Source organism: Macaca nemestrina, chromosome 4 (genome assembly GCF_043159975.1).
Source record: "Macaca nemestrina isolate mMacNem1 chromosome 4, mMacNem.hap1, whole genome shotgun sequence".
Classification (NCBI taxonomy): Eukaryota; Metazoa; Chordata; class Mammalia; order Primates; family Cercopithecidae; genus Macaca; species Macaca nemestrina.
In genome coordinates, this window is record NC_092128.1 from 37,632,418 (window position 1) to 37,658,748 (window position 26,331).

The window sequence follows — 26,331 nt, forward strand, 5'->3', positions numbered from 1 at the left end:
TGTCGCCCAGGCTAGAGTGCAATGGCACAATCTCGGCTCACTGCAACCTCCAACTCCCGGGTTCAAGTGATTCTCCTGCCTCGGCCTCCCACACAGCTGGGATTATAGGTGCCCACCACCACACCCAACTAATTTTTGTATTTTTAGTAGAGAGGGGGTTTCACCATGTTGGTCAGGCTGGTCTCAAACTCCTGAATTCAGGTGATTCACTCACCTCGGCCTCCCAAAGTGCTGGGATTACAGGCGTGAGCCACCACACCTGGCCCAATATTCATTTTAAAGGCAGGACCTATCCCTATTCCACGTCACCCAGGCCTGCACAGAACTGGGGGAGGGGGAAGATTTGGAGATATTCCAGCCATCACTGCGTCCCTGACTTTAAGCCTATAAAATAGCATGCTACAGCCTCTGCTACTGTTTTCCAAAATCGAGCATAGAAAGATGCACGTCCAGTTGAAATCCAGGGAACCATATAAAAGACTTAAGCAATACTCCATTATTTCCTTGTATTTCTTCCTTGAATTTGGCCATCTGCCTTTTTCATTGTGCTTACTTATTTATTTCTCTGGCTTTTTCTTCCTCATACTTGCAACCAGCTATTGTCTAGGAATCCCTCTGGTCCTCGTACTGAAAACAAGGCATTCTAGTTTATCTGTATTGAATGAGAGCACAAATTACTCAGATTACACCTCCGTAGAGATGCCTTCCAAAGAGATCTTTCCTTTTTAATTGACCTTCTAGATGTGAAGCCAAAAGTCTCCAGTCCTAGAGATCTCTTATCCTGCTGTTCCACAGTTGTGCTAAATATTCTGCAGGAGTGTAACCAAATGGGGTGGTGACAGCCTTCCACCCAGGGAGACCACAGTATACACAGAATTTACAAAAAGACATTAGTAAAAGCAACTAAAAATTGGTCTGCTTTATATTATCACCATATGTCAGCAATTCTACACGATAATAGTGGTGGGGCTGTGCATGGGGTGTTGGGTGGGAGGACTGCCATCTGCAGCCCCTACCTCTGGTAAGCCCTCCTCTTGAGTCCTGACATCGTCTATAGATCTCGGGGAAAGGCAATTTTTTTCTTTGATGATTCCTAGAAGCTCCTTTTTGGTGTCCAGCCAACCCTTTCAACCTTCCATTGACCTATTTGGGGGTCTCCATGCCTCTGGTTCTGGGACCCTTTACCCTTGGTTCAAACATTTTTTCTATCCTGTTACTCTTATTGAAAGCTGAGGCTCTAACTGGCTTGACCCTAGGTGAACTAGGCTTCTTGCTCTTTGTTTGAAATGAATTTGGGACTTAGTTTTGCCATCATCCAGTAGCTTGAAAAGTGAGTTTTGTGTGAACTTGATGCTTTGATATATTTATAGTGAAATGATTACTGAAATAAACATAATTAACATATTCATTACCTCACATAGTTAATCATTTTGTGTGTGTGAGGTAAGAACATTTAAGATCTACCCTTTTGTAAATTTAAAGTATACAATAGAGTATTATTAAATATAGTCACCATTTCTGCTTTTATGAGTTTAAGGTTTTTAGATTACATGTATAAGTGAAATAATGCAATATTTGTCTTTCTGTTGCCTGGTTTATTTCACTTAGAATAATGTCCTCCAGGTTCATACCTGTTGTGGCAAATGACAACCTTATTCTCTTTTAATTTCCAACTAAAGCCTTATTTTTGTCTCTCCTTCCTCCAAGGAAATAATCTTTTGTTATTTAGAGATATCTTAAACCAGAGTTTCTCAAACCTTAGTCATTCATATCCCATCTTCATAAATCTTCCTGTATCTAATTACTACTTAGACAACTATTCACTTAATAATTGTTAAAATCACGGCTCATTCTATCAGTAACTTTAGGAAGCCTAGTTGTAAACATACAGTATCAATAAGAGAACTCTTTCCGCTAAAGGAAAGGAAGGCTGCTCCTTTTCAGTGCAATATCATTTTGTACATAAATCGTTTTCTAGATGAAAAGTACTATCATATAACTATATTAATTTTGTTATTAACATACTTACTATTGACATTCATTAATGCCTTTTTTTGAAAATCAAGAGTGAAGTCTGTGAACTTAAGAACTAATTGTAAAAAGTAGGAGACTAAATCAGTAACTAGTGATGGTATAGAGCCCTTCTAATTTCTCTACCTTTTTTAAAAACACAAAATTTCCAGGAAATTGAGAGATTTGAGGCATCTAATCAGCTGATTAAATTATTAATCAAATTATCTGCATGATCTAAGTTATTTTTTAGACAGGTACTTGTATGCTGTCGGTATAATTTTGTGTAAACTCTCAATAATTGAGAGTTGAGTAATCTGTACAAGGATCATTGAATTTTACATTGAGATTGACTACATACAAAATCTTGCATTCTGTTGAGTGTCATTTACTAACAAACTTATTTATGTTTTAGGCTTTCAAAGTGGCTTTCTCCATGAGCTCTAAAAGTTAGAAATGAACTTCTGTCATCTGCTTTTATCCCTTTTTATATATAACCTTTGAATCACAAGAATGATTGTGGAAAGGTATAAGAAAGCTGTAGCTTTCAATAACTACTGCAAACAGTAGGAAATTGAGTTTTTCCAGTGTTTAGTAACTCAAGCAATGATCAAACACTGAAATATCCCGTTCTAGTTATTTTGCTCTTCAGAATTCAATTAATGTCTTTCAAAGACATTGCAAAGCTTTTGAGATAAAATGACTAGAAAATGAAAAGCTTTTGAGATAAAATGACTAGATTCCCCAAACTGTGTTGTTTCTCATCACTCTCATGAGAAAGGGTAATACAAACTCTTGGAATCAAAACAAGAGAGGAAACAAAGAGTGACTTGAATGTCTTTTTGTCTGCATGGTGAGATAATACACAGGAACCCCTGAGTTAACATGGGTTTCTTAAGCTACAGCCTCTCAACACTGAGAAAGCAAAATCACTCCACTATTCTTATTGTTTAATTGTGCCCTCAATGCCTGAACATTGTCAAAGTCAGATTCAAAATCTCTTACATTTCTTGGGATGCAGAATAATCTTGTTATTTGGACTTGGGCCCTAATCTGCGTCTAAAAAGTAAGGGATATTTTTGTTTAATAAGTAAAAATGTCGTGTGCCATTATTAAATCATAATGGTTAAAAAATAAAGTGATGTTACAATAAGACAGAATTGAACATTAGTGATGTTGCATTTGAATAACTGAATACTAGCAAACTTTTCTAGCATATGAGCATAAGACATTTTAAGAAATACTGTAGTTTTATTAACTGAATTGAAAATGCTTAACCGATGTGATATATTCCAATTTTTAACCCTGATGAAAAATTTAGGTTTGTAAAGTGAACTAAACCATGACTTTAGTAGAAAAACCAAGAATAGAAAGTGCCATACTGCTAAGGATATTCAGATTTCTGAGAATTTCAAGGCTGTGTTCTGAAGAGTTGGACAGCCTGGAAAGTGGGCTCCAGGTACATGGGAGGCATTCTCATACAGTGTTAAATCCACATATCAGAGTTAAAGGTAAAAGTTTATCCTTTATTTCTCATATACTAATTTAAAATGTTTTATGTAGGCAATATGTGCAATGCAAGAAGTCATATAACAAAAATAGGCATAAATGAAATGAGAACTGAATAGTTATAAAAATAAGTTAGAAATCTTGAAAATGAAAACAATAGACTTATGGGAATGGAAATCTTAAGAACTGGGAAAGAGTCCAGGATAGAGAGATACCAGTGAATTAGAGGACTGCATTGAAGAATTCACTCATAGAATACAGAGACAGAGATTTAAAAAACATAAAAGAAACGGATTAGAAATTATGAGGCTCCAAAATGTTACCAATAGGTGTTACAGAAGAAAAGGAAGGAGCAGCAAAGCAATGTGTGAAGAGATAACTAAGAATATTCTTAAACTGAGGAAAAGCAAGAGTCAGGTTGAATGTACTCTTCGATTGTCAAAGATGTACAAATAAAAACAGATCTACTCCTGGATATTTTCTAATATAACTGCCGAGCATCAAGCTTAAAAGAAAAATCTTAAAATCAACTAGAGAGAAAAGACAGATCACTTAAAAAGAAACACTAATTAGAATGAAAGAAGACTTTGGAGTACAGCAACAGATGTCAGCAATCATATAATAATAAAAGAAAAAACACCAAAAAAAGTATAAAAGTATGACATTATGTTCCTAAAGCATAACTTTCAAATATATAAATCAAAAACTGAAATTAAACACAGATGGTGAGAAATCCACCTATAGGAGGATATTGATTACAGTACTACGTATGATATTAAAAGCTTGAAAACAAAGAAAATGTGCATCATTAAGGTAATGATTTAAAACATGATTATATCCATAGCATGGAATATTATTCATTCATTGAAAGATTGCATAGGCATTTGTATATGATTATGTGAGCATAAAGAAATTTATGGAAAAATACATACCAAATTACTTAAGACTTGGGGGGAGACAGTGATGGGCACAGAAACAGACAGTGAAGGAGATGGGAAAATGTTCAAAATTTTAATAACCACAGAAAAAAATAATTTTGATTAAAGGCATTTATCTACAACTCTTCAAAATAAGGAAGCAACAAGGAACACAGACTGGTGAAAGGAACCCAGAGTGGGACACAAAAAAGAGGATCTTTTTGTTTGTTTGTCTTTGTTTTTGTTTTTTGAGACAGAGTCTCACTCTGTTGTCCCAAGCTGGAGTGCAGTGGGGCAATCTTGGTTCACTGCAACCTCCGCCTCCCAGGCTCAAGCGATTCCCCCACCTCACCCTCCCGAGTAGATACAACAGAACTACAGGCGCACGCCATCATGCCTAGCTAATTTTTGTATTTTTAATAGAGACAGGGTTTTGCCATGTTGGCCAGGCTGGTCTCGAACTCCTGACCTCAACTGATCCGCCCACCTCGGCGTCCCAAAGTGCTGGGATTATAGCCATGAGCCACCATGACTGGCTGGATCTTTTGTTATATCCACACTAAGGGGACAGAAGGGACTATCTAGCCCTTAGGCAGACAGATAGACATAATTTACCTAATGTGTTGGATAGCCACACTTTGCCACATTTTCTTGTGTAGAATGCTTATGTTTTCATTTCTTCCAGTTATTATGTGTCCTTATTATGCATTTCTGCTTAAAAATATATCTTGCTATAGGTTGATCAAGAAATTATGGGAAAGCCACCAAATAATTCCATTTTATGCTATCTGGTTTTTGAAAAAATAAAAACCATAGAGTTTTCCGAATGAAAATTTCATTCATAATTCAAATTTTCTACAATAGAATTTTAGGATTTAGGTATAATCTCAATAACACCTCATAATAAGTCTGAGTGCTTTTCTCTTCTGTGTAAAATGCTTTTAAATACTTTGCACATCTTCTTTTCATTTATTTAACATGGTAAGCACATTAAAGGGGGAAAAAAATTCCCCTTCTTGGATCTTTAATGAACCTTGACTTTCTGGTCTGTAAACTTTAGAGTGTCACAGGACATTATTATGAAATAGCCTGGATTATTGCCAAGTTAGTTTTGGGTTGGCGTCTGTGGCATATTGAAATGAAAGAGTAGGCCTTCTTTTAAAATGTGGAAATTGTTCCCAAGAATTGGTGAAAACTCCCTACATATTCTACCTATAAATTTGAATGGGAAGGCTATACAGAAAATAATAATTTCCAGGGTTTTATAATACTAAAAAGAAGTAAAAGGAAAAACAAAAACAAAAAAAATTATGTAGTATTCATCAGTTTTGTGAAAGATAGCTGTCAATCTTCATGAAAATGAAAACAGAACGAACTATGGTTTGAATCTTCTTGGCTATGGGTATAACACCTATAAAGCAGAAACCAAATGCAGGCAAAATTCATTAGAATGAGAATACCCAAGAAACAATTTTAGCAGTTTCTATCCACTTTTCCTAGGTCTCGGGACTTAAAAAAAATGCCTTTATTTGGATAAACTTCAAAAATACACAAAAGTAGAAATAACTATTCAAGGAACCCCCATATATCTATCACCCAGCTATAAAGATCATCAACCCACAAGCAATCTTGTTTCGTATATGCCCCACTCACTTCATACTTTTCCCCACTGGATTATTTTGAAGCAAATTCAAACATTGTTTTATTTATAAATATTTTAATACCTGTCTCTAAAACATAAGGATTCATTCATTTTGGGAATTTTAATATCTGAATTTGTAGGAGCGTCTTAGACTTTTCCATGTGGTTTCAAGGCAAAGGAAGTACTCCGCAAGGAGAAGGCAGTATCTTTGTGTACTACAATGGATGCCCAGCATGGTTGCTATTCTTCTTTTGTAGGGATTAAGTGCAATTCCCTATTTTACGATTACACAAACCTTAGTGTTTCTAGCAGCTCTTTCTAACCTCATCCCTTTCTGTTACCTCCTCGGCCCTATTCTTTCATTTCAATAACCTGTCACTACGAAAACGTCAGGAAAATTATAAGCTATATTAACAGAAAAGAGTGTGCAGATTTCAGAAAGTGTATTTTCACCATAATTTACCTAATTAGTTGCTTCATTTCTGAGCACCAAATTTAAGTGATGCTACAAAGAACTAGGTGCTATATGAAAGAAGGAAACCAGGATTGTTTGTTGGTTAATTTTACGTGTCAACTTGACTGGACTAAGAGATGCCCAGTTAGCTGGTAAAACGTTATTCCTGGGTGTGCCCATGAGTGATTAGCACTTGACTTAGTAGACTGAGTAAAGAAGATCTGCCCTCACCCATGTGGTCAGGGATTATCCAATCCACTGGGGACCCTAAAAGAACAAAACTGACTTGTTTTGTCCAGTTATATGTATACCAGGATCCTAGATTGAATTCTAAGCCAGAAAAAAATGTGGTTTTTTTTGTTGTTGTTGTTTTGCAATAAAGAATATTATTATGAAAATTGATGAAATTACACAAAGTTTTAGATTAAACAATAGTATTATATCAACATCAATTGTTTTTGATAATTATACTGATTTTGATCTTTGTACAGTGATTAGGTAAGAAAATATTATTGTTAATAGGACACTGAAGGATTTAACATTAAAATAGCGTTATGGAGAAGGCAGAGGAAGACAGCTAAATAGAATCTTCTAGTGATCACCCACTCCCCAACAGGAACACCAAGTTGAACAACTATCCACACAAGAAAGCACCTCTATAAGAACCAAATATCAGGTGAGCAATCACTGTACCTGGTTTTAATATCTTAATCAAGGAAAGAAGCACTGAAGAGCATAGGATAAACAGTCTTGAACTGCCAACACCACCCCTTCCCTATACCCCAGCAGTGGCTGCATGGTGTGGAGAAAGAATCTATGTGCTTGGGAGAGGGAGAATGCAGTGACTGTGGGATTTTGCATTGGAACTCAGTGCTGCCCTGTCACAGTGGAAAAAAATACAGGCAGAATTCAGCCCACACCCACAAATGCGGCATTTAGACCAGCCCTAGCCAGAGGGGAATTGTCCACCCCAGTGGCCAAAACCTGAGTTCTGGCTAGCCCCATCACTGCAAGCTAAAGTGCTCTGGGGTCCTAAATAAATTTGGAAGGCAGTCTAGGCCACTGGAACTGCAATTTCTGGGCAAGTCCTGGTGTTATGCTGGGATAGGAGCCAGTGGACTTGAGGTGAATGCAACCTAGAGACACACCAGCTGGGGGCAGCCAAGGGAATGCACTAGCTCCTAGGTGACATTTCTAGACATATCCTGGGCCAGAAGTGAACCCACTGCCTTTAAGGAAAGAACCCAGCGTTGGCAGGATTTATTACCTGCTGAGAAAAGAGCTTTTCCACCTTGAATAGACATCAGCAGTAGCCAGGCAATTCACCACAGGCCTTGAGTGAGACCCAGCACCCTGCTGGCTTCAGTGATGACCCAGTACATTCTCAGCTGTGGTGGCCACAAGGAGACACTCCTTCTGCTTTAGGAAAGGAGAGGGAAAGTTAAAAAGGACTTCGTCTTGCCACTTTGGTGCCGCTCAGCTATAGTAAAATAAAGCACCAAACAGACTCCTGAAGTCCCCAGTTCCAGGCCTTAGCCCCTAGATGCATTTCTAGACCCACTCTGGGCCAGAAAGGAACCCACTTCCCTGGACAGAGAGACTCAGGGCCTGCAGGATTTACCACAAACTGACTAAAGAGCCCTTGGGCATTGAATAAGCATCAACCGTAGCCAGGCAGTATTCAACATGGGCCTAGGGCACTGATGGCCATGGGGAGAGACTCCTTCCGCTTGAGAAAAAGAGAGGGAAGAATATGAAAGATTTTATCTTGCAACTTGAGTACCAGTTCAACCACAGTTCAGTAAAGAACCAAGTAGATCCCTAAAGCTCCTGACTCTTGGCCCCAGCTCCCAGACAGCATTCCTGGGTCAGAAGGAAACCCACCAATCTGAAGGGAAAGATACAAGTCTGATAGGATTCGCTACCTGCTGACATAGGCCTTGGGCCTTGAAAACGTATCAGAGTAGCCAGGTAATGGTCATCACAGTCTTTAGGAGAGGCACAGTACTGTGCTGGCTTAAGGTCTGACCCAGAGCAGTCCCAGTGGTGGTAGCCACAGGGGTGTTTGTGCCACCCCTCCCCCAACTCCAGGAAGTTCAGCATGGAGAAAGAGACTGTTTATTTGGGGTAAAAGAAGGTAAGATCACAAGAGACTGTGCCTGGTAATACAGGGATTCTCCCAGGACTTACCCAAGACCACCAAGGCAGTAACTTTGCCAGTCTGCAAGAGTCACAGTGTTACTGGACTTTGGTTGCCTCCTAATACAGATACAGCTGCAGTGACCAAACACTTATATCACAGCACTCAATTCCCTTTGAATAATTGAAAAGTCTTCTTAAGAAGGACAGGTTACAAGCAAGCCCAGACTGTGAAGATTACAGTAAATACCTAACTCTTCAATTCTCAGTCTTCAGTGAACATCCACAAGCATCAGGACCATCCAAGAAAGCACAACTTCACCAAACAAACCAAATAAGGCACCAGTGACTAACCCCAGGATGACAGAGATATTTGACCTTTCAGACAGGGAATTCAAAATAGCTCTTTTGATGGCACTTGATTAATTCAAGAAAACACAGAGAAGGAATTCAGAATCCTATTGAACATATTTAACAAAAAGATTGAAATAATTTTTTAAAATCACAAGAAATTCAGGAGTTGAAAAATTCAGTTGGCATACTGAAGAATATGTCAGATCTCTCAATAGCAGAATAATCAAGCAGAAGAAAGAATGAGTGAGCTTGAAGACAGGCTCTTTGAAAATACACAGTCAGAGAAGACAAAAGAAAAAAGAATAAAAAAGAATGAAGCACACCTGTAAAGACCTAGAAAATTGCCTCAAAAGCACAAATCTAAGGACAAATCCTTAAAGAGGAGGTAAAAAGCAAGATTGCAATAGAAAGTGTATTCAGAGGGATAACAGAGAACTTTCCAAACCTAGAGAGATATATCAATATTCAACTACAAGAATGTTATAGAATACCAAGCAGATGTAACTCACATAAGACTACCTCAAGACATTTAACAAACTTCCAAAAGTCAAGGATAAAGAAAGAATCCTAAAAGCAGTAGGAGAAAAAAGACAAATAATATACAAAGGAGCTCCAATATATCTGGCAGCAGACTTCTCAGTGGAAACCTTACAAGCCAGGAGAGAGCAGCATGATACACTTAAAGTGCTGAAGGAAAAAATAAAAATTCTTATACTAGAATAGTATATCCAGTGAAAATATTCTTCAAACGTCAAGGAGAAATAGAGACTTTCCCAGAAAAACAAAAGCTGAAGGATTTCATCAACACTAGACTGCCCTATAAGAAATGCTAAAGGGGTTTTTCAATCTGAAAGAAAAAGATAGTAAGAAGCAATAAAAAATCATCTAAAGGAACAAAACAGCAAGTACACAGAAAAGTACAGAATATTATAATACTGTAATTGTGGTGTGTAAACTCATATCTTGAGTAGGAAGACTAAAAATGAACCAATAAAAAATAATAGCTACAACAACTTTTTAAGATGTAGACAGTATAATAAGATATAAATAGAAATAATAAAAAGTTTAAAAGTTGGTTGGGGCAACGAAATTCAAGTGTAGAGTTTATATTAGCTTTCTCTTTGCCTGTTTGTTAGTTGTTGTTCAGTTGTTTGGGGTTTTGTCTGTAATCAGTGTTAAATTGTCATCAGTTTTAAATAATGGATTACAACATGTTATTTGCAAGCCTCGTGGTAACCTGAAATCAAAAAACTTATAACAGACACAAAAAAAGGCAAGAAATTAAAACATACCACCAGAGAGAATCACCTTCACAAAAAGGAAAAGAGGAAGGAAAGAAAGAACAGAAGATTAGAAAACAAATTTTAAAATGGCAAGAGTAAATTCTCACCAACAATAACATTGAATGTAAATGGACTAAACCCTCCAATCAAAAGACATAAAGTAGATAAAAAAAAGCAAGCTGAATGGATAAAAAAGCAAGCCCCAACTATCTTCTCCCTGTAAGAAACACACTTCACATATAAAGACACACATAGGCTGAAAATAAAGGGATGAAAAAAGATAGTCCATGCAAATTGAAACTGAAAAAAAAAAAACACAGAAACAAAGAAAGTCATTTCATATTGATAAAGGGGTAGATTTAACAAGGGAATACAACAATCGTAAATATATATGCATCCAACACTGGAGCATCCACATATATAAAGCAAATATTCTTAGAGCTAAAGAGAGAGATAGACCCAATGACATTCTTCACAGAGACTGAAAAAATAATCCTGTAATTTATATGAAACCATGAATGACCCAGAAGAGCCAAAGCCTTCCTGAGCAAAAAGAACAAAACTGGAAAAATTATACTACCTGACTTCGACTGATACCAGTGAGTGATAGTAACCAAAACAGCATTCTGCTGGCATAAAAATAGACACAGAAACCAATGGAACAGAATAGACCACCCAGAAATAAGACCATATATCTACAGTTAGCTAATTTTTGACAAATATGCCTTCAATAAAGGGTCCTGGGAAAACTGGATACCTGTATGCAGAAGAATGAAACTAGAACTCTATCTCGCACCATATACAAAAAATCAAATCAAAATGGGTTAAACACTTAAATTTAAGAATTCAAAACTATGAAAACTACTAAAAGAAAATATTGAAGAAACTCTCTAGGACATTGGTCTGGGCAATGATTTCTTGATTACTACTCTACAAGCACAGACACATAAAGCAAAAATGGACAGATATAATTATAACAAGTTTAAAAGCTTCTGCACAGCAAAGGAGACAATCAACAACGTGAAGAGATGACCTACAGCATGGGAGAAAACAGTTTCAAACTCTTCATCTGACAAGGGATTAATAACAGAATATATAAGTAACTCAAACACTCAATAGGAAATCATCTAACAATTTGATCAAAGATCAAACAATCTGATTTTTAAAATGAGCAAAAGATCTGGATAGACTTTCCTCAAAGAAGACATACAAAGGGCAATCAGGTATAAGAAAAGGTGCTCAACATCACTGATCATCAGAGAGATGCAATTCAAAACTACAATGAGATATCTCATCCCACTTAAAATGGCTTTTATGCAAAAGACAGGCAATAACAAACGCTGGCAAGGTTGTGGAGAAAAGGAAACTCTCATACACTGTTGGTGGGGATGTACATTGTACAACCACTATAAAGAACAGTAGGGAGGTTCTTCAAAAAATCTAAAAATAGAACTTCCATATGATCCAACAATCCCACAGCTAGGTGTATACTCAAAAGAAAGAAAATCAGTATATAAAAGAGATATCTACACTCCTACGTTTATTGCAGTACTATTCACAATAGCCAAGATTCGTAAGCAACCTAAGTGTCCATCAACAGACAAATAGATAAAGATATGGTACATATACACAATGGAGCACTATTCAGCCACAAAAAAGAATGAGATCTTTTCATTTGCACCAACATGGATGAAACGGGAATATTATGTTGAGTGAAATAAGCCTGACACAGAAAGACAAACTTATGTTCTCATTCATTTTTGGGAGCTAAAATTTAAAACATTTGAACTCATGGAGATAGTAGAATGGTGGTTGCCAGAGGCTAGGAAGAGTAACAGCAGATGAGGGAGTGAAGATGGTTCATGGGTACAAAAATATAGGTAGATAGAATGAATAAGATCTAGTATGTGATAACATTACAGGGTAACTACAGTCAACAATAATTTCCTGTGCATTTCAAAATAACTGTAAGAGTACAATTGGAATGTTTATAATGCAAAAATATGATACATTCTTAAGAGATGATGGATGCTCCATTTACCCTGATGTGATTATTAAGCACTGTATGCCTGTATCAAAATATCTCATGTACCCCATAAATATATACACATACCATGTACCTATAAAAGTTTAAAATAAATGAAATATAATAGCATCATGGAGAGACAGTAAATGTGATAAGATGTTAATGATTGCAAACAGGTGAGCTTTTAATACTATTGCAACTCTTCCATAAGTTTGAAATTATTTCCAAATAAAAATATATATCTAAAGACTATGTATAATTCATCAATTTTCATAATGTGCTTTCACGCAAATAAATCACATACAGATACACATAAGAAAGAATAAGAGGTGAGAAGGTAGGGTTATTGAGTATAGAGAACTCTTTTTTGGAATTTTGCTGTAAAATAAAGGGGAGATATGAAACAGTGGCTGGAGATGTTGGAGTTAAGAAGGTTTGCTGTAATTGCTGTTATTTGAATGAGTGACATTAAAGCAAGTATATAATAGAAAATGAGGAAAATTCAACTGAGGAAGGACAATGGATGAGTCACGAGAAAGAGATAGTATTTTCAGAAGCAAAACCAAGTAGTAATGAGTTCTTGTGCCTACATAGGGCTTGGCCTTATATTACAGCATGGACAGTTCATCTACTGTAATGGAAGGGACAGCCCAGGTGTGAATGTAATTAGTTTAGTCTATTTGATGTTAAAGGAACAAGAAGTGCTTTTCTAAGAGCTCTTATTTTCTCATTACAATTAGAAGCAAGGTCTCCAGCTACAATTGAAAAGGGGGAGGAATGATGAAAATTTAAGATTACTACAAAGACAAAAGCAGAACTGCAAGAAAGCAGAGCTCAGAGGAAGAAAGCAACAATAAAGTCAGCAAACGTGTTTATAAATAAACCATGAAGCTACCTTACTTTTAAGAGGAAATAAAACTATTTAGTCATGCATCACTTAACGATGGGATTACATTCTGAGAAATGTGTTGCTAGGTGATTTTTGTGGTTGTGCAAACATCGTAGAGTGTACTTACACAAACCTAGATGGTATAGCCTACTACACACCTACCCTATATGGTATAGCCTATTGCTCCCAGGCTACAATCCTATACAGCATGTTGCTGTACCCAATACGGTAGGCAGTTGTAATACAATGCTATTTGTGTATCCAAACAGATCTAAATATTCGAAAAGGTAGAGTAAAAATATGGTTTTATAATCCTATGGAACCACCATTGTATATGTAGTCTGTCACTGATGAAAATGTCATTATATAGCACATAACTGTGTTTGATTTTTATTTTTAGAGGCCCATAAGCGGGTAAAAGGTTCCTAAGGACAAAGATCTCTACAAATCTGCAGACTGTACATCTGTAAGAATAGAAGAGTGATTCCTCGTTCACATCATCACTGATCTAATAACTACTCTGGCTTCCAAGATGCTTCAAAAACTAAACTCAGCAAAAAGTACAGCCCAAATATGTGGCAGAAGTTGAACTGAGCTCGTTAAGTTTCATGTTATGTATATCCTTTAATATAGCCTTTTAATGCCAGTAAGTGCGTCATGCATAGATGAAATGCTAAACTGTCTTATGGTTTAGCAGTGTTGGTCTTGGTCTCAGATGGGTATTTGGAACTCAGCCTCTCTTAAGACTTTTCTTCTCTGCCAAAACCTGCTTAGTCACCATCTAGGGTACCCCAGGGTTTTGTTGCTGTCCCCACACAAATTTACTTGAGAAGGTATTTGCTGTCCTAGGCCAAGAGCTAAGTACCAATCAATCTATTTCTGAGGAAAAGAACATAAGTTAGTCATATAGTGCCAGCATGTCTGAGGAAAATGCTTTTAATCAAATAATACTGAAATGCATAATAAGAAATATGAGAAGAGTCTGGGATTCCACTAAGATGCTTCCCACCCATCAAATTATTTCTAAAATATGATGATCTACCAAAGCCTTTATGCTTCAATCACAGAAACCAATTCAAGCTTAGACCCAGATTTAAGGATGGTCCAAAGATTATGCCACTAGCCATATGTAAAGTTAAATAATAGTACAAATCCTGTTTCTTGGTTGCATGAGCTATGTTTCCAATACTCAGTAGTCACATGTGGCTAATAGCTACCATATTAGTGCAGATATAGAACATTTTGTCATCACAGAAAGTTGTATTGGGCAGCACCGGTCCAAACCATGGAAAGCCCCTGTGGTTTACTTCATTTTTTAAATTGTTACTGGTCCTAGGGAAGCATAAAGAAATATGAACTTCTGCTGTAACCTCAGAACTACCTTGGACTTCCAGCTGACCCCAAACTGGAGCTCTGAGCTTTCCCAATCTGCATCTGACTCAGGATAGACCCACATCAACCATCAGAGTTTAGGAGGAGGAGGAAGCAACACTTACCTCAAATGACAAAGTGATGCCTGGGAAAGTCCTTTTAAAACTATGAAGTCCTGTGCAAAAATATTCTCCCTATTTCCTTAAGCAATTGCCTTCACTTTGTTGTAGGGCTCTCCCTAGATTATTATATTCATTGTTGGACTCTAGAGCTTGAGATAAATGCAGAAAATTTGGAGGCAGTTCAGAGCAGACACTCAAAGATGATGAAAGGTTTGAGAAATAAAATTTTGTGGCTCAAAAAACAGAAGTCATCCATCCCGGAAGAAAATTGTAAGATTATCTTCAAGCATAAGCATACATATTATATAGAGAATTATGTCCAGCTACTTTGAAAATCTGCAGACAGAATAGAAGAATTAAATTAAATTAAATTAACACCATGAAAGTGAATTTCCTGATAATAATGGCTGTGCTGAAACAGGCTATTAAAGAAGTTTAAGAAACCTTCTCTGGATGTTTTTGAAAGCAGCAAAGTTTCCATGTAAACATTTTCCAGTAATGACTCCTTCTGAGGAAAGCAGTCAGACATAATTCATGATGTATACGTTCTCATGTTTTGTAACATGTTCAAATCTGGTCCCAGCCGGTAGGCCTAGGGATTGCTTCTGGCTCCTAGTATACTACCTATAGCCAGGCATGTGGCTACTATGAGAGCCCTATTCAGCAAAGATACTGTCTTCTCAGAGTAATTATATTAGAAGATAAAGTCACTGTTTCCCCAGAACCCGCTTCTCCTTTCCTTATAACATATCCCATTATTTTTCTTATGGTTCCATCCTTCTCCTATCCTACACAGCCCCAGTCTGGTTAATCAGAGTATCCATTCTCCCTAGCCACAGTGATTGGTTCGGAAGTAACAAGTAACCCAAGTCAATCCAGTACAGTTCGAATCCAGGACATTTTTGTTGTTGTTATTGTTCAAACTGTTGGGAGCAGATAATCACTCTCTGTGACATATTTAGAAATATGAGATTTAAGCCTAGTTCTAGTGGTCTGGGTTGGGTTGTCATTCCATACAGAGTTCAACAGCAAAGTGATCCTGTAGGAACTTCTATTAAATTTCTCCAGAGCGAAAGCATTGGCTTTCCCGCCAGGAAGCAAGTAGCTAGAGATAGTGAGCAACCTGCTAAGCCACAGTGCTAGAGAAGGGGAGAGAAGGAAAGAAGGAAAAGAAGGCCACTCTTTGGTACACATGCTTTCTCAATTCATCACCTTCTTTACAACACCATACTGTCTCCTTCAATGGTCCTTGGCCCTACCACAGTTCTGTGGGACAAATAAGCAGCGTCCTCCTAAACAACTTCCTCTGTCCCTAATTCAGTTATCAATGCTCCATGCTTTCCCTCTGCTAACCATTTACTCAAACTTCTCAACCACTGATGTCCTCTTTCCTATTTGTCCTTCGAGGTTTTTTTCATTTGTTTTTGTGTTGTTGTTGTTGTTGTTGTTGTTGTTGTCATCGTTTTGAGACGAGTCTCGCTCTGTCACCCAGGCTGGAGTGCAATCTCGGCTCACTGCAATCTCCGCCTCCCGAGTTCAAGCCATTCTCCTGCCTCTGCCTCCCGAGTAGTGGGATTACATGCGTGCACCACCACGGTCAGCTAATTTTTGTATTTTTAGTAGAGGCAGGGTTTCGCCATGTAGGCCAGGCTAATCTCGAACTCCGGGCCTTAAGTGATCCACCAACCTCGGCCTCCCAAAGTGCTGGGATTACAGGTATGAGCCACTGTGCTAGCCCTTCAAGTATTTTTGTTGTTGTTTACCATCATTTTAGAGTGGTTTCGGGAAGGCAATAAATGTTCATGGTCAATCCATTATCTCTAAACTACTTTTATGTTAAGAACAAGACAAAATATAAAGAAGAATAAAAATAGAATGAAGGAGAAAGAAAGAATTAAAGCAAGACATAATGTCTGCTAGCTGTTGTCATGAACATAATGGCAGGAACTAGGATGCACTTACTCAAGCAGCTCTGGAAACGCATTATGCACTCAGAAATCCTCAGAGTAACAATGCTTCAGTGAGGCTGGAGACCAAATCCTGCTGGGTCCAGGCAGACACCCAGTCTGTAGATGTTTGAAACTGAAATTTTCCCCTGGTCCAGTGAGGGTGATAAATGCTTTAATTTGGTTGTTTTGTCTTTCTTTCTTTTTTTTTTTTCTGCTTTTGGATTGATTTCAGGTCTCTTCTCTTAGGCATTTTGTTTAACAAATATTTACTAAGCAATTAATAGGCACACACAGTATTATTTCCTAAAATACAATAAGGAAGACTCAAATGTTGCTTCAAACAAAAATTTCAATTTTTAGGAGAAAGTAACCTTTCTACTAAATTATTTTGAAAGAGGAGGGCAGAGCAGGGAAGGAGTGGAGACGGAGATGGGGTGGGTGGGGCAGTGGTTATAGGAACAAAAGGAAATGTTTGGGAGGAGTCAACCCTCTGGTGCCAAATTGGAACACTAGTGTTTCCAGATGTCTCTTTAAAATCCCGTCTCACTAGCAGGATTAATATTGAAGAGGCTTACCCAGATTTGAGGGTGGAAGAATTGGCCTGGTGAAGGTATTATTACTAAAATACACAATTTCACTCTATTCTTGAGCTATAATCTACAATATTTTGTGACCCTTCACTTCCTCATTTAAAATCTCAAAGGTTGTTTTCAGTTCTAAAATTTTCGTATTTGAACCCAAATTCTGGCTTCTGGGCAATCCTCCCATAGTCTTTCTATTTATATCACATCCTGTCCCCAAGCCATTGAATTTTTTTACTCTAACTGATTTGAAATTCTACATTACTTATTTCAGTCCCACCCTAAACGTATTTTTTCTTCCCCATTTATTCTTAAGGTTGAAATAAAGTTCAAATGAAACCTAGCAACACATAAACCTAAAGAAAAGAAGTAAATAATTTATTTTCTGGTATAGAAGAAACTATTTGTAGTTAGAAATAAACCAAATGTTCTCAAATCTATGAGTGGAATTATATTAATTATATTTTTTTCAAGAATATTCTGAGATGGGATTTTTCTGACCTAAATGAATCATACAACTGTTATGATAATAGCCCTCCCAAGCTGAGGAAGCCCAGATTTTTTGATACTATAATGTACTGCAGAGTCATCTATCATATAATTTGAACAACAATCTCTAATTGTGTTTTCCTTCATAACCAAAAAGAGCATCTTAAAATTGGATGAGTTTTTGAAATGGTCAGGAATTCTTCATTTTTGTTCTTTGAGTATTAGAGTCATCCAAGATTATACCCAAAGACACTTTAATTATAATGATAACATTCACTGAAAAAAAAAAAAAAGTGCTATGTAAGCAGGGCGTCCCATCTTTTTTTTTTTTTTTTTTTTTGCATTATGACACACATGAAAGCTGATTACATTTGCACAGCATGCTGGGATCCACATAGAGTTGCCTCAGCGAGAGGCAACAAACCTAATGGTGGTAGGCGCCTGCTAGCTGTGAAACTAGTATTGCAGGACTCTGGTTACACATCTAAGGCATTAGAGAAGTTTAGGAGTAGAGCATAGATTTTCCTTAGAGAGTTGCCTAAAACTCCCTTTACTCTTCTTCTTAATCCAGACACCTATCTCTCTACTCCTACCTCACTCCCCGGTGTAGAGGACTACGTGCTCGCAAACGAGGCGTCCCGATAAGTCCTGCTCTTGCAAACGAAGCAGGGCATTCCCAATAAGTCCTGCTCTTGCAAACGAAGCAGGGCGTTGGGGGCTTGTTTATGTGTAAACATCTTGAAAATCCAGAAAGTCAGGGAAAGGTCAGCAAAACAACAATGTGTCTTGTGACTTGGCAACATTCCACAAACGACTGTATAAAATAAAGCAGAGTGCGCCATTCGAGGCGGCCGCCATGTTTGTCTTGTCTTGTGTTGTCTTGTGTGTTCATTCCTTTGTTTAGGAAACACGCGGACCCCAACACCCGGCAAAACTGCATTTTTGCCCAAGGTGGGCTAAGCATACATCATTTGATTTTTACATTGGTTTAGTACATTTTAAAAGTCAAAAGAAAATAACACATGAAAATAGAATGTGGATGTTTTGCATTAGAGTAAGTTGGTTGCATTATGCATATGATTTTAGAGGTAGAGCTGCTATAAGGAATTGGCAATAAAATTGCTGACCTTCATAGTCTATGTTGAGTGATCATATCAACCATAAGTTCTCAATGTGTTATCATCCATGTGACTTGAGTTGCATATCTAATCAAAAACCCACTGAGACATTATGAATTCAAGAAAAATATCTATATTATCACCCAGGAGATTAAAAAAATTTCCTAAATTCTCTGTTCATGGCCACCTACTAACTTAGTTTTATGAAAGATGCTATAAAGATAATTAAATTAGATGCTAGCTACTGACTGCTATTGTACAGGACTTTCATTTCCATTTTATAGAACAAAAGAGTGTTGAAGAAGAGAGTTGTGGTAAATGGTATATATCTTGCTTCCTTTTGCAGAAATTAATTTTGTAATATAAAAGAAAAATATAATTATCACGAAATCTTTAGAAAATAAATAAAGGAAAGCCTATGGTAACTTCCTCAGGTGACTTATTCAAATACCTTTTCCTTTCCTTTTCTTTTTTTTTTTGAAACGGAGTTTCGTTCTTGTTGCTTAGGCTGGAGTGCAATGGCGAGATCTCGGCTCACCACAACCTCCACCTCCCAGGTTCAAGTGATTCTCCTGTCTCAGCCTCCTGAGTAGCTGGGATTACAGGCATGTGTCACCACACCTAGCTAATTTTTTGTATTTTTAGTAGAGACAGGGTTTCTTCATGTTGGTCAGGCTGATCCACCAGTCTCGGCCTCCCAAAGTGCTGGGATTACAAGCATGAGCCACTGTGCCCAGCGACCTTTTCCCTATAAAATAAAACATAGGTTCAAAATCCTAACAAAATGTAATGATGGCTAGAATGTATTAAGTTCTGGGTGCCAGATTTCATGCCAACAATTTTCTAAAACCTTCCAAACTCATTTCATCTTCAGAACAATGTTATGAGGTGGGCACATTTGTCTTTATCATACAAATAAGAAAGCTGAAACTAAACAAAATTACTTGGCCAGTCTGTGGATGTAGATAGAAGCAGCAGAGGTTGAGCAAGATTAAGAAGCAACTTGTCTGATCCAAGTGCCTGCAATCTTGATCACATTGCCTTAGGCCCAACCATTGCAAAAAAAATCAACCTAACAAACTAGCTCATTTTACAATGATGTTGACCAAATTTCAGGAGTTCCTAAACTTTGTTCCACATTAGAATAACTTGGGAAAATTTTATGATTCCTATTCTCATCTCCTACCAATTAAATCATCATGTCTGGTAGAGTTAGGGGCAACCAAATATCAGTATTATTAAAGATTCCTAGGTGATTCCCTTTGCCACAAAATTTGGGGACCATTGACCAATGCTGATTTTGGAGGTCTCAGCTTACAGCTGGTCCTATAGTCCCAAATTTCACTTAGGAGAAAACATTGTGCTTCAGGTTCTGGAGCTAGACACTTAAATATAGGCTATGACTAGTCCCTATATGTGTAAATCTTCTCGTCTCCCACCTCCAACAACAACAACAAAAAAATGTCTACAAGTGCACTATTTAATTATTAGGAGATGCACAGGTGGACTGGGCAATGGTAGCATTTTTTTTAATGCACTAGAGCAATATTGGCTAAGCATACAGAGAAGGGAGAAGAGATTTGGCAATTAGCAGTTATTTTGATACTGTTAGCCAACTAGGAAAATTAGGTCCCCCCAAAATCCACTTTGGAATCTAATTTTCCAATTTGACTCTTCACCATGATCAAATTAGTCAACTAACTGCCTTTTCACTTGCCCTATGTATTCCAGGATATTATAAATGAAAATTTAAAAACTTTTTGCTATTTTTGCAGAAGGTAGAAATTTAAAAGAAACTTACAAGTCATTTGGGCCAAGCCCTTCATTTTAAACTGAGGAAGTAAGACTACAGATTACTGCCTTATTCTCCCAACAAAGCAACCGCGGCTCTCAGGGCCTCCTGCTACAGCTTACTATCTCAGGAAAAAACCCAGGGGTGACACAGTGCCTAAAGGGGGCTGTTGGGATTCTAGGCAGAGGCTGTATCTCTGGGGAGGGACATGTGAGTCTGATACCCACGATGTTTGAATCCCTTGGGTCAGTATGCATTTTATTTATAGAAAAATATGGAAAAACACAACATAGAATATAGAATATACAAAAATAAATATAGAAAACAATATGAATATAGAAAAACAAAAATAAAACATATTTCAAAGAAAGGTTGTCTATCAGAATTCACTCTCAGGATTGGCTATGTTACAGATACTTGACCTTTCTATGGTGACTCAGCTACCTTCCTAACTAAGGCCTTTCAGGGGAGGAACTAAGGAGTCAAAGCCCCTGCTCTCAACGCCCTACAGATCATGAGGTGTTAAGAGGGTGGGCTCCTTCCTTGGCATCAATGCCTACAATCTAGGGCACCCACTTGCAGGCCTAGATGATTTGTGACCTCAGAATTGTGGTTCCTGGACCTTTGTTGATGTAGTTTACTTTGCATCCCTCAGGCAAAATTAGAGGAGCTGGGCAAGGAAGGGAAGAGGGAGTCAGGCCAGAAGTAGCTTCTTGGGGTTTCTACCTCTGATCCTCCCTGCACAACTGTGGTGTTTCATTCTCGCTTCCAAAAGTGTAATTACTTATTTTTTTTAACTACAATTATTCTCTTAAGAGCATCTATATAGAGGGGAAAAAGGAAAATTAACCAACCAAACTTAAGTTTTCCCTTGAATTACAAAAAAAAAAAAAAAGGGTAATGATTATTCACTTTATAGAAGCAAAACCTTACTGTGTCTTAATATGACCAAATAAAAACTTAACCAAAAAAAAAAAAAAACAGGGCCGGGCACAGTGGCTCACACCTGTAATCCCAGCACTTTGGGAGGCAAAGGTGGGTGGATCACCTGAGGTCGGGAGTTCCAGACCAGCCTGACCAACACGGAGAAACCCGTCTCTACTAAAAATACAAAATTAGCCAGGTGTCGTGGCAGGCGCCTGTAATCCCAGCTATTCAGGAGGCTGAAGCAGGAGCGTCACTTGAACCTGGGAAGCAGAGGTTGTGGTGAGCTGAGATCACGCCGTTGCACTCCAGCCTGAGCAACAAGAGAGGAACTCCATCAAAAAAATAAATAAATAAATAAAACACAGTTCATTAATGACTGTACTACCAGTAGATCCATTACCATGCCAGAAATGCTTCATTTACTCCCCATGGTAAGTGCTGTAGAACAGCACTTCACTATTAAAGAGACTGTAATTGCATTAATGCAGGCTAAGTTACTAGTTAGCTCTTTTGGCACATCACTGGATTTCTTTGAATTGAACTTACTGTGAACAAAACCCCTGGCTTTTTTTCCACATCTTAGACCAGTCAACATGGCTCTTTCAAAACACACCTGAATAGAATGGGTTTATTTGTGTACACTTTTTTTATTGGCTCCACACAAATGTGCTATCTAGGATGCTAGAAACAGGTGGGTTGTCTTTCCTGTGTCTGTATTTGGGCCTTTATAAATCTCTATATATGTAAACTGTCCTCTCCTTTTAATATCCATCTATCTCTCCCCACAGATGACTAATAGAAAACTTATCCACCTTCAGCTGAAAAGCTCCCTTCATCTCTTTTTCTTTATTTTACGGTTCTGGGCAAAAGCCCATTACCCACCCCTTAAAACTCTGAAATTTTGATTCTATCCATCCCAAGCCCATCTCTCCCTATGCCAAATCCTTCCCTCTATTACTCTCTTTGGTGACAATGCATTTGTAGGAAGAAGACAAAATTCCTTTTAAAAAAAGATGACTCAAGCTTGCTTCCACAACATAGGACAGCCATATAAATGATGGCTTTGTTGTTTAGTTTCATTTAGTTAAATGTAGGTAGGCCCTAGAGCTCAGTTAGAATTGGAATGGTTAAGAAAGTGAAGAAATAAAATTCTTTGCATAATTAAGAATTGTTAAAAATAATGTTCACTTGGAAGTCAAGGGAGACAAAGAATTGGGGGTCCTAGGACTGGAAGAGAAGCTTTAGAAGAAAGATTTAAATAGAGGGCAAGAAAGCCCTGAGGGGGAAAAAAAGAAAGTGAAAGTAAGAATACCCCTCTGATAAGGATATTTAGGGCACTTTTAAAAAAGTAACAGTGCTGAAGAGGTTGTTTATGAGTGCACCAACCGGCCACCTCTGTCCCTTTCCCAGATGATCCGGAAGATGAAGCTTCCTGGCCGGGAAAATAAAAAGGCCGTGGTTGTGGGAACCACAACAGATGACGGTGCGGGTTCAGGAGGTGCCCAAACTGAAGGCGTGTGCCCTGCGCGTGACCAGCCGGGCTGCAGCCACATCCTCAGGGCAGGGGGCAAGAACCTCACTTTCGACCAGCTGGCCCTGGACTTCCCCAGGGGCCGCGGCAGCGTCCTGCTCTCAGGTCCTCACAGGGGTGGAGAGGTGTACCAGCATTTCGGCAAGGCCCCGGGAACCCCGCACAGCCACACCAAACCCTACCTCCGCTCCAAGGCCGGGAAGTTCCAGCGTGCCAGAGGCCGACGGGCCAGCCAAGGCTACAAGAACTAACCCTGGATCCTACCTTCTTATTAAAAAGACTGTGGATGCTCACGAAAAGTATTATCTGTGGTCAAGAAGGATTAGGGGAACTATCTTTATCTAGTCAGAGACCAGAGACCCTCTCTTTTATCTGGTCAGAGATCCTCCTTTTCGGCACCATTTTCTAATGGATTGTATAAAATATGAAGCTACCTGTACTTGTAACAACAGAGAGAGCAAATTCTCCTCTATAAATTACTAAGATAAGTAAAGGAAAGAATGTTAACTGAAACTATTCATCATGAGGTGAGAACCGAGAGAGTTCCAGAGAAGAGCTGTCATAGCACTAAGTGAAAGTCATTTATTAACGTGGAAGGCATGAGTGCAAATATGTAGGGAGGCTCTTCATATAAATAAAAAGGAAAGGACCTGCACCCAGGAGGAAGGTTCCAGCTGATACGATAAGGGGGGTGACTTCAAATGTCAGATCATCCATTTGAGGAGGTAAAAATCTGGAATAATGTGCCCCAAGACAGACTCCCTTTTCAGAATTCTGTGAAGGTGACTTCTTTGGAGTCACTTGGAGTTGTCTTGTTACCTTTTGGGTTTTTTTTTTTTTCTAAGACAAAGTCCCCCTGGAGTGCAATGGCACAATTATAGCTCACTACTGCAGCCTCCAACTCTTGAGTTCAAGCAATCCTCATACCTCAGCCTCCTGAGAAGCTAGGAATTCAGGTGGACACCACCATACCTGACTAATTTTTATTATTTTTTAGTAGAGAGCAAGTCTTGCTCTGTTGCCCAGGCTGGTCTCAAATACCTGGACTCAAGCAATCCTGTGCCTCAATCCTGAGCCTCCCAAAGTGCTGAGATTACAAGCATGAGCCACTGCATCTGGTCTGGCCTGCTGCTCATTGTGTCACCTTTCTCCCCTTCATTTCATTAGTCTTTCTTTTGTTCTTCAGAGAAACACAGGGGTGTGAGAAATAATAAGCAACCTATTAAGCGGTCATTTAAAGAAGCCAAGCTCTAATTTTTTCTAGATTCTTAGGATCATATTGGCACTATTTGTCTAACAAAGAAAGTTAATTGCAAGCTTAATATAGTTTTTAAAATTACTTACTGTCTGTGATCCAAATAAAATGCAAGCAATATGAAGACAAGGATTTGATCCTTATTGTTCAATGCTTTGTGCCCAGCACCTAGAAAAATGTCTAGACAATGTGGTAGGAGTTAGTAAGAAATTATTTTAGGCAGATAGAGAGGAAAAGGGGTCCTTGGGAAGTTTTCGTTTTTTTAAAAGCATTTCCAGAAAAGTTTCCTATAAAGCGCCCTGTTCTTAGAGCCAGGCTGGCAACTTTTGATATGCAAAAACAGGCCATTAGAAACTGGGTCCACCCAAACATGGTGATGCCCAGGGCCTTCTTGCCCTTGCCCCACATGTTCCTGCCAACATGGCCACCCCCACATATCTGCATGTGTGTAGAACATCATGGCGCCGTTCATTTCCATATTAGGGTGGGAGGGCCAGCTTTTTCATGGGCTACGTGAATGACATGCCTGGTCAAATCAATCCCCTGAGCCCTATGCAAATCAGACACTGCTTCCTCTAGCCTCTACATATATCTGGCTGGTATCCACTGCACTTGGGGCTCCCTCTCTCTACTTTGGAGCCTGGCTCCCTCTCTGTATGGGGGAGCTTCTTCCTTCTGCCTTCCTCCTTCTTTCTTGCTTATTAAACTCTCTGCTCCTTAAAACCACTCCATGTGTGTCCATGTTGTTTTATCTCATTCCAGTCCAGACGAAGAACCTAGTGTTCCTCTACTCATTGGAGTCGTATCAATGATAGTTGTTAAAAACTATTTACTAAATGGGATGAATGAATGTTCCTGTGTCTCTATTATTCTCAAACCTTAGGCAGGTATCTGTTACATAAAACAGCCCAGTGTTAGTGGTGCTTTGCTGAATGCAGGTAGGAGAGCAGTGGCCATGTGCAGGGCAAAGGTGACAGCTGCAGGAATCAAGAGCATAAATAGGAGTTAATAATGAAGAGGGAGCAGGAATTATGAGTAACAAGAGAACAGGAAGATATGGAAATATGGCCGTGGGAAGGGAGTGTGCTTTCTTTCCAATAGCACATGGATTATGTCACCAGCTAATTATTTGGATTAAAGAAAAGGATGAACCTGAAAATCAGGAATTTAGGAACAATTGAACTAATAAATTGTAAAACCATTCTTTCATTGTAGACAGACTCCCTTTCAGTTAAGACCTTCATCTCAACTGAAGATTTATAACAAGAGACCTAAACATCAATTACAACTTTTCAGATGAAGGCCCAAGAGTGAATTTCACCTTGTCCCATTGTTAGTACTTAAAACTAGACCAGTCCACCCGCACCATAAATTAATGGAAATGGCTGAAGTTTCACCAAGACTGCTTCCATGAACCCTCCTTTTACTTTTCTTTTTAATTGACAAATAATAATTGCATATATTATTTTTATGGGGTGCAATGTGATATTTTATCTATGTTTACATTATGAAATGATCATTTGTCCTCACCTTTTCCTTAATTGCTCTTCATCTCTGCCCCATGCTCTACCCAGTTCTTGGCCCAGCAGTGCTACCTTTGGTCTTTTAAATTTGAAATTAGTTATTGGTCTTCCCAGCATTTGAATCTTGGTTATACCCTTTGAGAAAAGAGCGCTTGTTTCTCTGATTTTGAATGGGAATCCATGTCCAGGTTGCAAATTCTTGGCAATTTTGACACCAGGTATCCTCTGCTGGATTGACCCCAAATTCTCTGTAAAGTAAGTTAGGGACAGATTAAGATAATCTCTTTTTAAAACCCACAAGATTAAAGCAGATATATGTGAAAGTATTCAGGAAAAGACAAACAGTAAACTTGTGTAATTTGTATTCAACAAAACTTATCTCGAGTGCTTTTACTAAGCATTATGGTAAGTGCTGCTATTATGTCCTTTAATGTCTCTTCCAATTAGTGT

General features: G+C 38.2%; 1 pseudogene; it reads left to right on the forward strand.

Annotated features, from left to right (window-relative positions):
- The first annotated feature begins 935 nt into the window (after nucleotides 1–935).
- Nucleotides 936–25,612, forward strand: LOC139355389 (large ribosomal subunit protein eL18-like; annotated as a pseudogene).
- The last annotated feature ends 719 nt before the right edge of the window (nucleotides 25,613–26,331 follow it).